At 16.6% G+C, this 22699-nt stretch overlaps 1 protein-coding gene across 1 annotated transcript in view; it reads left to right on the plus strand.

The window, feature by feature from the left end:
* The first annotated feature begins 865 nt into the window (after positions 1 to 865).
* Positions 866 to 22699, plus strand: part of LOC143241945 (lachesin-like) — a 78248-nt gene continuing 56414 nt past the window's right edge. The window contains exon 1 of the mRNA XM_076485262.1: positions 866 to 977. The gene's annotated coding sequence lies outside the window, so the exon portion shown is untranslated. The remainder of the gene's footprint in view (positions 978 to 22699) is intronic.

Below are 22699 nucleotides of genomic sequence, written 5' to 3' on the forward strand. Positions count from 1 at the left end.
GATTCACATACGAACGTAGGCCAGTTCGAGAAGTACTTGACGTTAGAGATTGGTATACAAATATCTGTAATGAAAATATGGAAATCAACTATTTATCTTCATATCATGAAGGAGATTTCATTGACGAAGTCAGATTATCAGGTCTTTAAAAATGTTTTTCTGAATAAGACCAGTCAACAATCATTTATTAGATGAACCAATTATTACACCCGTTTATTTCCACATACGAAGTTTTTCGTTGTGTTTTGACGTAATTTATATTTCAGCACATTTTTAATAATAAAGCCCATGTGCTCTGCATGGCCAGGTGGGTTAAGGCACTCGACTCGTTATCCGAGGGTCGCGGGTGGGAATCCCCGTCACACCAAATATGCTAGCCAAAAAAAACCCTGTAACTGTGCATCTAGCTAAGGTAGAGAAACTTGAAAATGATAATTTGGAAAACTTGTAAGTATTATTTAATTTATTTTAAAGACTTTGGTAAGTCTTTGGATTTACAACGCTAAAATCAGCGTTTTGATTCCCCTCGGTGGACAGCAAATACCCCGACGTGGCTTTGTTATAAGAAAACACACACCTAAGACTTACATAAGTAACTTCATAACATATATGACATATATATCTGTCATAAGACAGATATTTCTTACTATTGATGAGAGTTTAATTTTACACTAAAAGTTTGGTATTATAGCGTTTTTGTAAATCTTTAAAAACAAAACCAAGCAACTGTGTTAGCATCGTGTGTTATTTATTTTCAAAACGAGACCCAAACCTCGTGCCTTTTCGAATAACTAACTATAATTCTTCCTGTGTTATCACTGCTTGACTTGTTTCAACTCTGGTTTTATCTTTTGTTCTCAGGTGATTCCGGAAAACGAATCTTGCCCAGCTTTGCCGAGCCTATTCGAAATGTTACGAGCGCGAATGGGCGGTCCTTGTCGTTAGCTTGTGTTGTGGAAAACCTCGAACCATTCAAGGTTAGTGACATCTAGTGACTTTAAACCAAGTGATCGCACACTCACGTGAATAATTATGTTTAGAGAAATCTCACAATGCGAGGTGACCTAATATATCCTCAGATATTATTACATTCAACTCTAAGTAGAGCGGATGGTGTGTGGGTTGCAAAGCTCCATTAGAAACGGTAGCTCTAAGATTCTTATCGTAGAAAGGATCCAAAAATACAGAAACACGGCTTTTGAAAATCTGATTCGTAAATACATACACCTAAACATGTATGCTTTAAACTTATCTGACTCACACAATACTACAGTTAAGTGTTGTCGATTTCTTATGTACAACCAAGTGTACTTTCTATTTCGATTTATTATGTTTCTGTTTGTTTTGTTTTGAATTTCGCACAAAGCAACTCGAGGGCTATCTGGGTTAGCCGTCCCTAATTTAGCAGTGTAAGACTAGAGGGACGGCAGCTAGTCATCACCACCCACCGCCAACTCTTGGGCTACTCTTTTACCAACGAATAGTGGGATTGACCGTCACATTATAACGCCCCCATGGCTGAAAGGGTGAGCATGTTTGGCGCGACGGGGATCGATTTATTAAGAATGGAGTATATAATAATGTTTCTACACACACACATAACCATTCGGTGTATATATTTCATTATTTTCACAATAAAAGCCACACTATTGTTTTCACACACAGCCATATAGAGTTTACACTTTATTAATCTCAGAAAAACTAAATTATTCATTATTTTTATTATCATCTCAAAAAAAGTTCGTTCCCTGCTAGTACAGCGGTAAGTCTAGGGATTTACAACGCTAAAATCAGGGTTTCGATTCCTCTCGGTGAGCTCAGTTAATAGCCCGACTTGACTCTGTTATAAGAAAACACACACACACAGAAAAGCTAAAATTGGTAAAACTGACAATTGTTGAATGAGTTAATTCGTAAGAACGTTGTAATAAAATTAGTAGGGATTTAATTATGGTATATAAACCACAGAACAAAGCTAACATTACAGAGCTTGTACCTTGAAAATATCTAAGTTTTCAGAAAGTTTAAAAATTATGGAAGCAAAAGAAGATGAGACATATTAATAAATGAAGGTAAGGTTTGTGACACATTTATACACTTGTACATAGGTAAGGTTTGTGACACACTCATACACTTGTACATAGTAGGTAAGGTTTGTGACACACTCATACACTTGTACATAGGTAAGGTTTGTGACACACTTATACACTTGTAGATAGGTCAGGCTTGTGACACACTTATACAATTGCAGATAGGTTAGGCTTGTGACACACTTATACATGTACCAAGGGATGAATTACAGTTAGAAGTTTGTTATAACAGGTCCAAATAATATAGTGTATTCAGCATATTATTATATATTACTATATATATTGTTACTATTTACTTGATATATATTACAATTGTTATGAATTACAGTTAGAAGTTTGTTATAACAGTTCCAAATAATATAGTGTATTCAGCATATTATTATATATTACTATATATATTGTTACTATTTACTTGTTATATATTACTCTATATATTGTTATGCTTTATTTCTTATATATTACTGTATATATTTTACTATTTACTTGTTATATATTACTGTATATATTGTTACCAGTTACTTTTTATATATTACTCTATATATTGTTACTATTTACTTGTTATATATTACTATATATATTGTTACTATTTACTTCTTATATATTACTGTATGTATTGTTACTATTTACTTCTTATATATAACTATATATATTGTCACTATTTACTTGTTATATATTACTGTATATATTGTTACTGTTTAATTGATATATATTACTATATATATTGTTACTATTTACTTGTTATATATTACTGTATATATGGTTACAATTTACTTGTTATATAAAACTGTATATATTGTTACTATTTACTTGTTATATATTATTTGTATATATATTGTTGCTTTATTTGTTGTTATATTACTGTTGTATATTGTTACTATTTACATGTTGTATATATAATATATATATTGTTACTATTTACTCTTGTCATATATTACTATATATATTGTTACTATTTACGTTTGTATATATTACTATATATATATTGTTACTATTTTACTTGTTATATATTACTATATATATTGTTACTATTTTACTCTTGTTGTAATACTGTATATATTGTTACTATTTACTTGTACTATGTATATTACTATATATATGTTGTTATGAATTTAACTTGTTATATATTACCTATATATTGTTACTTTTTACTTGTTATGTATCACTTTATTTGTTGTTACTATTTACTTCTTATATATTATTATATATATTGTAACTATTTACTTGTTATTTATTATTAAATATATTGTTACTATTTACATGCTATATATTATTATATATATTGTAATTATTTATTTCTTATATATTTCTGTATATATTGTTACTATTTATTTCTTATATATTACTGTATATGTTGTTACTCTTTACTTGTTATATATTACAATGTATATTGTTACTATTTACTTGTTATTTATTACTGTATATATTGTTACTATTTACTTGTTATATATTACTATATATATTGTTACTATTTTCTTGTCATATATTACTCTATATATTGTTACTATTTACTTGTCATATATTTAAATATATTGTTACTATTTACTTGTTATATATTACTGTATATATTGTTACTATTTACTTGTTATATATTACTGTATATTTGTTACTGTTTACTTGTTATATATTACTGTATATTTGTAGTATCTATTTAATTCTTATATACTGTTGTTATTACTATATATCTTGTTACTATTCTTATTATATATTACTGTATACTATTTTACTATTTACCTTATATTTTTACTGTTTATATTGTTACTATTTTACTTGTTATATTATTAATATATATATTGTTACTATTTTATTGTTATATATTACTGTATATATTGTTACTATTTTATTGTTATATATTACTCTATATATTGTTACTATTTTATTGTTATATATTACTCTATATATTGTTACTATTTTATTGTTATATATTACTCTATATATTGTTACTATTTACTTGTTATATATTACTATATATATTGTTACTATTTACTTGTTATATATTACTATATATATTGTTACTATTTACTTGTTATGTTTTACTGTATATATTGTTGCTATTTTATTTGTTATATTTACTATATATGTTGTTCCTATTTACTCTTGTTATATAACACTTTATACTGTTATATGTTAACACATTTATGTTGTTATATACTATAGTTATTGTTTATATATATATTGTTACTATTTACTTCTTATATATTATTAAATATATTGTTACTATTTACATGTTATATATTACTATATATATTGTTACTATTTATTTCTTATATATTTCTGTATATATTGTTACTATTTACTTCTTATATATTACTGTATATGTTGTTACTGATTACTTGTTATATATTACAATGTATATTGTTACTATTTACTTGTTATATATTACTGTATATATTGTTACTATTTACTTGTTATATATGTTACTATATATATTGTTACTATTTTCTTGTCATATATTACTATATATATTGTTATTTATTTACTTGTATATATGTTTAAATATATTGTTACTATTTATTGCTTGTTATATATTACTGTATATATTGTCACTATTTACTTGTCATATATTACTCTATATATTGTTACTATTTACTTGTCATATATTTAAATATATTGTTACTATTTACTTGTTATATATTACTGTATATATTGTCACTATTTACTTGTTATATATTACTATATATATTGTTACTATTTACTTGTTATATTTTATTATATATATTGTTACTATTTACTTTTTATATATTACAGTATATATTGTTATTGTTACTATTTACTTGTTATATATTATTATATATATTTTTACTATGTAATTTTGTTATATTAATACTATATATATATTTTCATTATGTATTGTTATTATTCACTATTTGTTATAATATATTGTTATATATATATATATATATTGTTACTATGTTACCAGTTTATATATTAATTATATTTATATTGTTACTATTTACTTTGTTATATATTACTATATATATTGTTACTATTTACTCTCTTTATATATTACTATATATATTGTTACTATTTTATTTGTTATATATTACTATATATATTGTTACTATTTATTCTCATATATTACTTATATATTGTTATATATTTAATATTTACTGTTATATATGGTTACTGTACCGTATATACATGTTGTATATACTACTATTTACTTGTTATATATTACTATATATATTGTTACCATTTTACTTGTTATATATTTTACTGTTATATATTGTTACCATTTCACTTGGTTTATATATTATTATATATATTGTTACTATTTATTTGTTATATATTACTATATATATTGTCACTATTTATTCTGTTATATATTACTATATATTGTTACTATTTACTTGTTATATCTTTATTTATATATATTGTTACTATTTACTTTGTTATATATTATTATATATATTGTTACTATTTACTTGTTATATATTACTATATATATATTATGTTACTATTTATTTGTTATATATTACTATATATATATTGTTATTTATTTATTTGTTATATAATACTACATATATATATGTAATTTGTTATATATTTTATATATTTACTATTTACTTGTTATATATTACTATATATATTGTTACTATTTACTCTGTTATATATTACTATATATATTGTTACTATTTATTTCTGTTATATTTATTACTATATATATTGTTACTATTTATCTTTTATATATTACTATATATATATTGTTACTATTTACTTGTTATATATATAATATATATATTATTACTATTACTTGTTATATAATACTGTATATATTGTTACTATTTACTTGATTTATATTACTATATATATTGTTACTATTTACTTGTTATATAATACTGTATATATTGTTACTATTTACTTGTTATATATTACTATATATTCCTATATATTGTTACTATTTACCTGTTATATATTACTATATATATTGTTACTATGTTACCTGTTATATATTATATACCATATATATTGTTACTATTTACTTTGTTATTTATATATATTAATATATATTACTATATACTATGTTATATGTTTATATATATTAATATATATATTGTTACTATTTACTTGTTATATATTACTATATATATATACTGTTACTATGTAATTTGTTATATTAATACTTGTTATATATTACTACTAGTATTTATTCTGTTATATATTACCGTATAAAAAGTTGTTATTATATAATTTGCTATTTATATTACTGTATATATTGTTACTATTTACTTGTTATATATTACTGTATATATTGTTACTATTTTACTCTGTTATATATTACTGTATATATTGTTACTATTTACTTGTTATATATTACTGTATATATTGTTACCATTTCACTTGTTATATATTACTGTATATATTGTTACTATTTTTACTTGTTATATATTACCTGTATATATTGTTACTATTTACTTGTTATATATTACTTATATATATTGTTACTATTTACCATCTTGTTATATATTACTGTATATATATTGTTACTATTTACTTGTTATATATTACTATATATATATTGTTACTATTTACTTGTTTATATATTACCGTATATACTTGTTACTATTTTACTTGTCATATATTACTATGTATATATTGTTACTATTTTACTTGTTATATACTCCATATATATATTGTTATCATATTTACTTGTTATATGTCAGTGTATATATTGTTACTATTGTTACCTGGTCGTATATATGTTACTAAACATATATTGTTACTATTTACTTTTTATATATTACTATATATATTGTTACTATTTTTTATTGGTTATATATTACTCTATATATTGTTACTATTTATTGTTATATATTACTATATATATTGTTACTATTTTACTTATTATATATTTATATATATTGTTACTATTTACTCTTGTTATATATTACTGTATATATATATTGTTACTATTTACTTTGCTTATATATTACTCTATATATTGTTACTTATTTACTTGTTATATTTTAATTATATATACATTGTTACTATTTACTTTTATATATTACAGTATATATTGTTACTATTTACTTGTTATATATTATTATATATATTTTTACTACTATTTACTTGTTATATATTACTATATTATATATTGTTATTATTTATTTTGTTATATATTACTCATATATATTGTTACTTATTTTTACTCTTTATATATTATAATATATATATTGTTACTATTTACTCTGTTATATATTACTATATATATTGTTACTATTTACTTGTTATATATTACTATATATATTGTTACTATTTACTCTTTATATATTACTACTATATATTGTTTTACTATTTTAATTTGTTATATATATTACTGTATATATTGTTACTATTTTTACTCCTTTATATATTACTGTATATATTGTTATTATTTCATTTGATTTTATATATTTCTGTCATATATATTGTTATTTATTTTACTGTTATATAATACTATATATATTGTTACTTGTTACTGTTATATATTACTATATATATTACTACTATATACTCTTACTTATTACTGTATTATATTGTTACTATATACTTGTTATATATTGTATATATTTATTGTTACTATTTATTTACTTGTTATATATTACTATATATATTGTTACTATTTACTTGTTATATATTACTATATATATTGTTACTATTTAATCTTGTTATATATTACTATATATATTGTTACTATTTACTTGTTATATATTACATTATATATATTGTTACTATTTATTTGTTATATATTACTATATATATTGTTGTTATTTATTTTATTTGTTATATATTACTATATATATATGTTACTATTTTAATTGTTATATATTACTTATATATATTGTTACTATTTACTCTTTATATATTACTATATATATTGTTACTATTTACTTGTTATATATTACTATATATATTGTTACTATTTACTCTGTTATATATTATTATATATATTGTTACTATTTCTATTTGTTATATATTACTGTATATATATTGTTACTATTTACCTTGTTATATATTACTGTATATATATTGTTACTTTATTTACTTGTTATATATTACATTATATATATTGTTACTATTTACTTGTTATATATTACTATATATATTGTTACTATTTACTTGTTATATATTACTATATATATTGTTACTATTTACTCTTGTTATATATTACTATATATATTGTTACTATTTACGCCTTACATATATTACTATATATATTGTTACTTATTTATCTTGTTATATATTATGTATATATTGTTACTATTTACTTGTTATATATTACTATATATATTGTTACTAATATTTACTCTGTTATATATTAGTACTATATATTGTTACTATTTACTTGTTATATAATACTATATATATTGTTACTATTTACTCTTTATATATTACTGTATATATTGTTACTATTTACTTGTTATATATTACTATATATATTGTTACTATTTACTGTTATATATTACTATTTATATATTGTTACTATTTACTCTTTATATATTACTATATATATTGTTACTATTTACTCTTGTTATATATTACTATATATATTGTTATATATTTACTTACCACTTATATATATTACTTTATATATTGTTACTATTTTTACTTGTTATATATTACTATATATATTGTTACTATTTTACTTGTTATATATTACCACCTATATATTGTTACTATTTACATCATATTGTTATATATTACTTATATAATGTTACTATTTACTCTTGTTATATAATACTATTATTATATATATTGTTACTATTAATTCTTGTTTATATATTACTATATATATTGTTACTATTTACTTGTTATATATTACTTCTCATATATATATATATTGTTACTATTTATACGTTATATATTACTATATATATTGTTACTATTTACTTGTTATATATTACTGTATATATTGTTACTATTTACTTTTCTTATATATTACTATATATATTGTTACTATTTACTTGTTGTTATTTATTACTGTATATATTGTTACTATTTACTCTAATGTTTATTATATATATTGTTACTATTTACTTGTTATATATATTACTATATATATTGTTACTATTTACTTGTTATATATTACTATATATATTGTTACTATTTACTTGTTATATATTACTATATATTTTGTTACTATTTACTTGTTATATATTACTATATATATTGTTACTATTTTTACTTGTTATATATTACTGTATATATTGTTACTATTTACTTGTTATATATTACTGTATATATTGTTACTATTTACTTGTTATATATTACTATATATATTGTTACTATTTACTTGTTATATATTACTATATATATTGTTACTATTTTACTTGTTATATATTACTATATATATTGTTACTATTTTACTTGTTATATATTACTATATATATTGTTACTATTTACTTGTTATATATTATTATATATATTGTTACTATTTACTTGTTATATATTACTATATATATTGTTACTATTTACTTGTTATATATTTTTATATATATTGTTACTATACTGTTTTATTTGTTATATTATTACTATATATATTGTTACTATTTACTTGTTATATATTACTATATATATTGTTACTATTTATTACTGTTATATATTACTATATATATTGTTACTATTTACTTGTTATATATTACTATATATATATTGTTATTATGTATTTGTTATATATTACTTTATATATTGTTACTATTTACTTCTTTATATATTACTATATATATTGTTACTATTTACTTGTTATATATTACTATATATATTGTTACTATTTACTTGTTATATATTACTATATATATTGTTACTATTTACTTGTTATATATTACTATATATATTGTTACCTTATTTTTGTTCTTATATTACTGTATATATTGTTACTATTTTACTTGTTATATAATACTATATATATTGTTACTATTTACTTGTTATATATTACTGTATATATTGTTACTATTTACTTGTTATATATTACTATATATATTGTTACTATTTACTTTTTATATATTACTATATATATTGTTACTATTTACTTGTTATATATTATTATATATATTGTTACTATTTACTTGTTATATACTACTATATATATTGTTACTATTTTTACTTGTTATATAATTATTATATATATTGTTACTATTTTATTTGTTATATATTACTATATATATTGTTACTATTTACTTGTTATATATTACTGTATATATTGTTACTATTTACTTGTTATATATTACTATATATATTGTTACTATTTAACTCTGTTATATATTACTATATATATTGTTACTATTTATTCTGATTATATATTACTATATATATTGTTACTATTTACTTGTTATATATTACTGTATATATTGTTACTTATTTACTTGTTATATATTACCATATATATATTGTTACTATTTACTTGTTATATATTACTATATATATTGTTACTATTTTACTTGTTATATTATTACTGTATATATTGTTACTATTTAACTGTTATATATTACTATATATATTGTTACTATTTACTCTTGTTATATATTACTATATATATTGTTACTATTTATTTGTTATATATTACTATATATATTGTTACTATTTACTTGTTATATATTACTATATATATTGTTATTGTTATTTACTTGTTATATATTACTATATATATTGTTACTATTTATATTTGTTATATATTACTGTTGTATATATTGTTATTGTTATTTACTCTTCTTATATATTACTATATATATTGTTACTATTTACTTGTTATATATTATTATATATATATATATTACTATTTACTCTGTTATATATTACTATATATATTGTTTTATATTTATATTGTTATATATTATTATATATATTGTTACTATTTACTTCTTATATATTTACTGTATATATTGTTACTATTTATTTCTTTATATATTACTATATATATTGTTACTATTTACTTGTTATTATACTATATATATTGTTATTATATATAATATATATTGTTACTATTTACTTGTTATATATTACTGTATATATTGTTACTATTTATTTCTTTTATATATTTACTGTATATATTTGTTATACTATTTACTTCTTTATATATTACTTATATATTGTTACTTTTCTTTTGTTATATATTACTCTATATATTGTTACTATTTACTTGTTATATATTACTATATATATTGTTACTATTTACTTGTTATATATTACTATATATATTGTTACTATTTACTTGTTATATATTACTATATATATTGTTACTATTTACTTGTTATATATTACTATATATATTGTTACTATTTACTGTTATATATATTACTGTATATATTGTTACTATTTACTTGTTATATATTACTATATATATTGTTACTATTTACTCTGTTATATATTACTATATATATTGTTACTATTTATCTTGTTATATATTACTATATATATTGTTACTATTTTTACTTGTTATATATTACTGTATATATTGTTACTATTTACTCTTGTTATATATTACTATATATATTGTTACTATTTACTTGTTATATATTACTTTATATATTGTTACTATTTTACTTGTTATATATTACTCTTATATATTGTTACTATTTACTTGTTATATATTACTATATATATTGTTACTATTTACTCTTGTTATATATTACTATATATATTGTTACTATTTACTTGTTATATATTACTATATATATTGTTACTATTTACTTGTTATATATTACAATATATATTGTTACTATTTACCTGTTATATATTACTATATATATTGTTACTATTTACTCTTGTTATATATTACTATATATATATTGTTACTATTTACTCTGTTATATATTACTATATATATTGTTATTACTGTATATATTGTTACTATTTAATTGTTATATATTATTGTATATATTGTTACTATTTACTTGTTATATATTACTATATATATTGTTACTATTTATATTACGTTATATATTGTTACTATATATATATTGTTACTATTGTAATTTACTCTTTTGTTATATATTACAGTATATATTGTTACTATTTACTTGTTATATATTATTATATATATTGTTACTATATTTAATTTTCATATATATTAACTATATATATTGTTACTATTTATTTGTTATATATTACTACTGTATATATTGTTACTATTTACTTGTTATATATAATTATATATATTGTTACTATTTACTTGTTATATATTACTGTATATATTGTTACCTATATTCTTGTTATATATTACTATATATATTGTTACTATTTTCTTGTTATATATTACTATATATATTGTTACTATTTTACTTGTTATATATTACTATATATATTGTTACTATTTACTTGTTATATATTACTATATATATTGTTACTATTTACTTGTTATATATTACTATATATATTGTTACTATTTATTTGTTATATATTACTGTATATATTGTTACTATTTACTTGTTATATATTACTATATATATTGTTACTATTTACTTGTTATATATTACTATATATATTGTTACTATTTACTTGTTATATATTACTCTATATATTGTTACTATTTACTTGTTATATATTATTACTTATATATTGTTACTATTTACTTGTTATACATTACTGTATATATTGTTACTATTTACTTGATTTATATTACTATTCATATCGTTACTATTTACTTGTTATATATTACTATATATATTGTTACTATTTAATTCTTATATATTACTACATATATTGTTACTATTTACTTGTTATATATTACTATATATATTGTTACTATTTACTCTGTTATATATTACTAAATATATATTGTTACTATTTACTTGTTATATATTACTATATATATTGTTACTATTTACTTGTTATATATTACTATATATATTGTTACTATTTACTTGTTATATATTACTATATATATTGTTACTATTTACTTGTTATATATTACTATATATATATTGTTACTATGTACTTGTTATATATTACTATATATATTGTTACTATTTACTTGTTATATATTACTATATATATTGTTACTATTTACTTCTTATATATTACTCTATATATTGTTACTATTCTCTTCTCATATATTACTATATATATTGCTATTATTTACTTGTTATATATTATTGTATATATTGTTACTATTTACTTGTTATATATTACTATATATATTGTTACTATTTACTTGTTATATATTATTATATATATTGTTACTATTTACTTGTTATATATTACTGTATATATTGTTACTATTTACTTGTTATATATTATTATATATATTTTTACTATGTATTTGTTATATATTACTATATATATATTGTTACTATGTACTTGTTATATATTACTGTATATATATTGTTACTATTTACCTCTTTATATATTACTATATATATTGTTACTATTTACTTTGTTATATATTACTGTATATATTGTTACTATTTACTCTGTTATATATTACTATATATATTGTTACTATTTACTTGTTATATATTACTATATATATTGTTACTATTTACTTTGTTATATATTACTGTATATATTGTTACTATTTACTCTGTTATATATTACTGTATATATTGTTATTATTTACTGATTTTATATTACTATATATATTGTTACTATTTTGTTATATATTACTGTATATATTGTTACTATTTACTTGTTATATATTTACTATATATTGTTACTACTTACTTGTTATATATTACTATATATATTGTTACTATTTACTTGTTATATATTACTATATATACATTGTTACTTATGTATTTGTTATATATTACTATATATATATTGTTACTATGTACTTGTTATATATTACTATATATTTTGTTACTATTTACTTGTTATATATTACTGTATATATTGTTACTATTTACTTGTTATATATTACTATATATATTGTTACTATTTACTTTTTATATTTATTACTTGTATATATTGTTACTATTTACTTGTTATATATTACTGTATATATTGTTACTATTTACTTGTTATATATTACTGTATATATTGTTACTATTTACTTGTTATATATTACTATATATATTGTTACTATTTACTTCTTATATATTACTATATATATTGTTACTATTTTATTGTTATATATTACTCTATATATTGTTACTATTTACTTGTTATATATTACTATATATATTGTTACTATTTACTTCTTATATATTATTATATATATTGTTACTATGTACTTGTTATATATTACTATATATATAATGTTACTATTTAATTTGTTATATAATACTATATATATATTGTTACTATTTAATTTGTTATATATTACTATATATATTGTTACTATTTACTTGTTATATATTATTCTCTATATATTGTTACTATTTACTTGTTATATATTACTATATATATTGTTACTATTTACTTTGTTATATACTTTATATATATTGTTACTATTTACTCTGTTATATATTACTCTTATATATATTGTTACTATTTACTTGTTATATATTACTACATATATTGTTACTATGTACTTGTTTTATATTACTATATATATATTGTTACTATGTACTTGTTATATATTACTATATATATATTGTTACTATTTACTTGTTATATATTACTATATATATTGTTACTATTTACTTGTTATATATTACTATATATATTGTTACTATTTAATTCTTATATATTACTATATATATTGTTAGTATTTATTTGTTATATATTACTATATATTTTGTTACTATTTACTTCTTATATATTACTATATATATTGTTACTATTTTTTGTTATATATTACTATATATATTGCTACTATTTACTTGTTATATATTACTGTATATATTGTTACTATTTACTCTCTTATATATTACTATATATATTGTTTCTATTTACTTGTTATGTATTACTATATATATTGTTACTATTTATTTTGTTATATATTACTATATATATTGTTACTATTTACTTGTTATATATTACTATATATATTGTTACTATTTACTCTTGTTATATATTACTATATATATTGTTACTATTTACTTCTTTATATATTATTATATATATTGTTACTATTTACTTGTTATATATTACTGTATATATTGTTACTATTTACTTGTTATATATTACTGTATATATTGTTACTATATTTACTCTTTATATATTACTATATATATTGTTACTATTTACTTGTTATATATTACAATATATATTGTTACTATTTACTTGTTATATATTACTTCATTATATGCTTTGTTACTATTTACTTGTTATATATTACTATATATATTGTTACTATTTCATTGTTATATATTACTATATATATTGTTACTATTTACTTGTTATATATATTACCTATATATATTGTTACTATTTACTTTGTTATATATTACTATATATATTGTTACTATTTACTTGTTATATATTACTATATATATTGTTACTATTTACTCTTGTTATATATTATTATATATATTGTTACTATTTACTTGTTATATATTACTATATATATTGTTACTATTTACTTGTTATATATTACTATATATATTGTTACTATTTACTTTTTATATATTACTATATATATTGTTACTATTTACTTGTTATATATTACTATATATATTGTTACTATTTACTTGTTATATATTACTATATATATATTGTTACTATGTACTTGTTATGTATTACTATATATACATTGTTACTATGTACTTGTTATATATTATTACATATATATTGTTACTATTTACTCTACTATATTATATATTACTTTTATATATTATATATATATTGTTACTATTTACTTGTTATATATTACTATATATATTGTTACTATTTACTTGTTATATATTACTATATATATTGTTACTATTTACTTGTTATATATTACTATATATTTTGTTACTATTTACTTGTTATATATTACTATATATATTGTTACTATTTACTTGTTATATATTACTATATATATTGTTACTATTTTTTTTATATATTACTATATATATTGTTACTATTTACTTGTTATATATTACTGTATATATTGTTACTATTTACTTGTTATATATTACTATATATATTGTACTATTTTTTTTTAATATAATACTATATATTTTGTTACTATTTACTTGTTATATATTACTATATATATTGTTACTATTTTACTTGTTATATATTACTATATATATTGTTACTATTTACTTGTTATATATTACTATATATATATTGTTACTATTTATTTGTTATATATTACTATATATATTGTTACTATTTACTTGTTATATATTACTATATATATTGTTACTATTTACTTGTTATATATTACTATATATATTGTTACTATTTACTTCTTATATATTACTTATATATATTGTTACTATTTACTTTGTTATATATTATTATATATATTGTTACTATTTACTTGTTATATATTACTATATATATTGTTACTATTTACTCTTGTTATATATTACTATATATATTGTTACTATTTTACTTGTTTTATATATTACTATATATATTGTTACTATTTACTCTTGTTATATATTACTATATATATTGTTACTATTTACTCTCTTATATTTACTGTATATATTGTTACTATTTACTCTGTTATATATTACTTGTATATATTGTTACTATTTCTACTCTGTTATATATACTACTGTATATATTGTTATTATTTACTTGATTTATAATACTATATATATTGTTACTATTTACTTGTTATATATTACTGTATATATTGTTACTATTTACTTCTTATATATTACTATATATTGTTACTATTACTTTTTATATATTACTATATATATTGTTACTATTTTACTTGTTATATATTACTATATATATTGTTACTATTTACTTTGTTATATATTACTATATATATTGTTACTATTTTACTTGTTATATATTACTATATATATTGTTACTATTTACTTTGTTATATATTACTATATATATTGTTACTATTTTACTCATTATTTATTATCTATATATATTGTTACTATTTACTTGTTATATATTACTGTATATATTGTTACTATTTACTTCTTTATATATATTACTATATATATTGTTACTATTTACTTTTTATATATTACTGTATATATTGTTATACTTATTTATTTGTTATATATTACTATATATATTGTTACTATTTACTTGTTATATATTACTATATATATTGTTACTATTTACTTGTTATATATTACTATATATATTGTTACTATTTTACTCTGTTATATATTACTATATATATTGTTACTATTTACTTGTTATATATTATTATATATATATTGTTACTATTTACTTGTTATATATTACTATATATATTGTTACTATTTACTTGTTATATATTACTATATATATTGTTACTATTTACTTGTTATATATTACTGTATATATTGTTACTATTTACTTGTTATATATTACTATATATATTGTTACTATTTATTCTTGTTATATATTACTATATATATTGTTACTATTTACTTGTTATATATTACTATATATATATTGTTACTATTTATTTGTTATATATTACTATATATATTGTTACTATTTAATTTGTTATATATTACTATATATATTGTTACTATTTACTTGTTATATATTACTATATATATTGTTACTATTTTACTTGTTATATATTACTGTATATATTGTTACTATTTTATTGTTTATATTATTATATATATATATGTTACTACTTTATATATCTTGTTATATATTACTATATATATTGTTACTATTTATTTTGTTATATACATACTATATATATTGTTACTATTTACTTTTGTTATATATTACTGTATATATTGTTACTATTTACTTGTTATATATATTACTATATATATTGTTACTATTTACTTGTTATATATTACTATATATATTGTTACTATTTACTTGTTATATATTACTATATATATTGTTACTATTTACTTGTTATATATTACTATATATATTGTTACTATTTTATTTGTTATATATTACTACTGTATATATTGTTACTATTTACTTGTTATATATTACTATATATATTGTTACTATTTACTTGTTATATATTACTATATATATATATTGTTACTATTTATTTGTTATATATTACTGTATATATTGTTACTATTTACTTGTTATATATTACTATATATATTGTTACTATTTACTTGTTATATATTACTATATATATATTGTTACTATTTTTTTTGTTATATATTACTATATATATTGTTACTATTTACTTTGTTATATATTACTATATATATTGTTACTATTTTACTTGTTATATATTACTATATATATTGTTACTATTTACTTGTTATATATTACTATATATATTGTTACTATTTACTTGTTATATATTACTATATATATTGTTACTATTTACTCTTATATATTACTATATATATTGTTACTATTTACTTGTTATATATTATATATATATTGTTACTATTTACTTGTTATATATTATTATATATATTGTTACTATTTACTTTGTTATATATTACATATATATATTGTTACTATTTACTTGTTATATATTACTATATATATATATTGTTACTATTTACTTGTTATATATTATTATATATATTGTTACTATTTACTTGTTATATATTACTATATATATATTGTTACTATTTTCTTGTTATATATTACTACTATATATATTGTTACTATTTACTTGTTATATATTATTGTATGTATTGTTACTATTTATTCTTGTTATATATTATTATATATATTGTTACTATTTACTTGTTATATATTACTATATATATTGTTACTATTTACTTGTTATATATTACTATATATATTGTTACTATTTTACTTGTTATATATTATATATATTGTTACTATTTACTTGTTATATATTACTATATATATTGTTACTATTTATTTTTGTTATATTATTATATATATTGTTACTATTTACTTGTTATATATTATTATATATATTGTTACTATTTTCTTTATATATTACTATATATATTGTTACTATTTACTTGTTATATATTACTATATATATTGTTACTATTTATTTGTTATATATTACTATATATATTGTTACTACTATTTTACTTGTTATATATTTATTATATATTGTTACTATGTACTTGTTATATATTACTATATATATATTGTTACTATGTACTTGTTATATATTACTATATATATTGTTACTATTTACTTGTTATATATTACTATATATATTGTTACTATTTACTTGTTATATATTACTATATATATTGTTACTATTTACTTGTTATATATTACTATATATATGTGTTATTGTTATTTACTTGTTATATATTACTATATATATTGTTACTATTTACTTGTTATATATAATACTATATATATTGTTACTATTTACTTGTTATATATTACTGTATATATTGTTACTATTTACTTATTATATATTACTATATATATATTGTTACTATTTACTATTCTTATATATTACTATATATATTGTTACTATTTACTTGTGTTATATATTACTATATATATTGTTACTATTTACTTGTTATATATTACTGTATATATTGTTACTATTTACTTTGTTATATATTACTATGTATATATTGTTACTATTTAGTTTTTATATATTACTGTATATATTGTTACTATTTACTTGTTATATATTACTATATATATTGTTACTATTTACTTTGTTATATATTACTATATATATTGTTACTATTTACCTTGTTATATATTACTATATATATTGTTACTATTTACTTGTTATATATTACTATATATATTGTTACTATTTACCTTTTGTTATATATTTACTATATATATTGTTACTATTTTACTTGTTATATATTACTATATATATTGTTACTATTTACTTGTTATATATTACTATATATATTGTTACTATTTACTTGTTATATATTATTATATATTTTACTATGTACTTGTTATATAATACTATATATATATTGTTACTATGTACTTGTTATATATTACTATATATATTGTTACTATTTACTTGTTATATATTACTATATATATTGTTACTATTTATTTGTTATATATTACTGTATATATACTATTTACTTGTTATATATTATTCTTATATATTGTTTACTATATTGTTTATTTACTTGTTATATATTACATATATATATTGTTACTATTTACTTGTTATATATTACTATATATATTGTTACTATTTACTTCTTTATATATTACTATATATATTGTTACTATTTACTTGTTATATATTACTATATATATTGTTACTATTTTACTTGTTATTATATATTACTATTATATATTGTTACTATTTACTTGTTATATATACTACTATATATATTGTTACTATTTACTTGTTATATATTACTATATATATTGTTACTATTTACTCTGTTATATATTACTATATATATATTGTTACTATGTACTTGTTATATATTACTATATATATTGTTACTATTTACTTGTTATATATTACTATATATATTGTTACTATTTACTTGTTATATATTACTATATATATTGTTACTATTTACTCTGTTATATATTACTATATATATTGTTACTATTTACTTGTTATATATTACTATATATATTGTTACTATTTACTTCTTTATATATTACTATATATATATTGTTACTATTTTACTTGTTATATATTATATTTATATATATTGTTACTATTTACTTGTTATATATTATTATATATATTGTTACTATTTACTTGTTATATATTATATATATATATTGTTACTATTTACTCTGTTATATATTACTATATATATTGTTACTATTTACTTTTATATATTACTATATATATTGTTACTATTTACTTGTTATATATTACTATATATATTGTTACTATTTACTTGTTATATATTATCATATATATTGTTACTATTTACTTGTTATATATTATTATATATATTGTTACTATTTACTCTTGTTATATATATTACTATATATATTGTTACTATTTACTTTATTATATATTACTGTATATATTGTTACTATTTACTTGTTATATATTACTATATATATATTGTTACTATTTACTTTGTTATATATTACTATATAAAATGTTACAATGTACTTGTTATGTATTAGTATATATGTTGCTACTATTTACTTCTTATATATATCTTTATATATATTGTTACTATTTACTTTTTATGTATTATTATATATATTGTTACTATTTACTTTGTTATATATTACTATATATATTGTTACTATTTATTTCTTTTATATATTACTATATATATTGTTACTATTTACTTGTTATATATTACTATATATATTGTTACTATTTATTGTTAGTATATTATATATTTTGTTACTATTTACTTGTTATATATTACTATATATATTGTTACTATTTACTTGTTATATATTACTATATATATTGTTACTATTTACTTGTTATATATTACTATATATATTGTTACTATTTACTTGTTTATATATTACTATATATATTGTTACTATTTACTTGTTATATATTATTATATATATTGTTACTATTTACTTGTTATATATTACTATATATATTGTTACTATGTACTTGTTATATATTACTATATATATATTGTTACTATGTACTTGTTATATATTACTATATATATTGTTACTATTTACTTGTTATATATTATTATATATATTGTTACTATTTACTTGTTATATATTACTATATATATATTGTTACTATTTTATTTGTTATATATTACTATATATATTGTTACTATTTACTTGTTATATATTACTATATATATTGTTACTATTTACTTCCTTATATATTACTATATATATTGTTACTATTTACTTCTGTTATATATTACTATATATATTGTTACTATTTACTTGTTATATATTACTGTATTATATATTGTTACTATTTACTTGTTATATATTACTATATATATTGTTACTATTTATTGTTATATATTATATATATATTGTTACTATTTACTTGTTATATATACTATGTTATTGTTACTATTTACTCTTTTATATATTATATATTGTTACTATTTACTTGTTATATATTACTATATATATTGTTACTATTTATTTGTTATATATTACTATATATATTGTTACTATTTATTTCTTATATATTACTATATATATTGTTACTATTTACTTGTTATATATTACTGTATATATTGTTACTATTTACTTGTTATATATTACTATATATATTGTTACTATTTACTTTTTATATATTACTATATATATTGTTACTATTTACTTGTTATATATTACTATATATATTGTTACTATTTACTTGTTATATATTACTATATATATTGTTACTATTTACTTGTTATATATTACTATATATATTGTTACTATTTACTTGTTATATATTACTATATATATTGTTACTATTTACTTCTTATATATTATTATATATATTGTTACTATTTACTTGTTATATATTACTATATATATATTGTTACTATGTACTTGTTATATATTACTATATATATTGTTACTATGTACTTGTGAATATTACTATATATATATTGTTACTATTTACTTGTTATATATTACTATATATATTGTTACTATTTACTTTTGTTATATATTACTATATATATTGTTACTATTTACTTGTTATATATTACTATATATATTGTTACTATTTACTTGTTATATATTACTATATATATTGTTACTATTTACTTGTTATATATTACTATATA

Source organism: Tachypleus tridentatus, unplaced genomic scaffold (genome assembly GCF_004210375.1).
Source record: "Tachypleus tridentatus isolate NWPU-2018 unplaced genomic scaffold, ASM421037v1 Hic_cluster_1, whole genome shotgun sequence".
Classification (NCBI taxonomy): domain Eukaryota; kingdom Metazoa; phylum Arthropoda; class Merostomata; order Xiphosura; family Limulidae; genus Tachypleus; species Tachypleus tridentatus.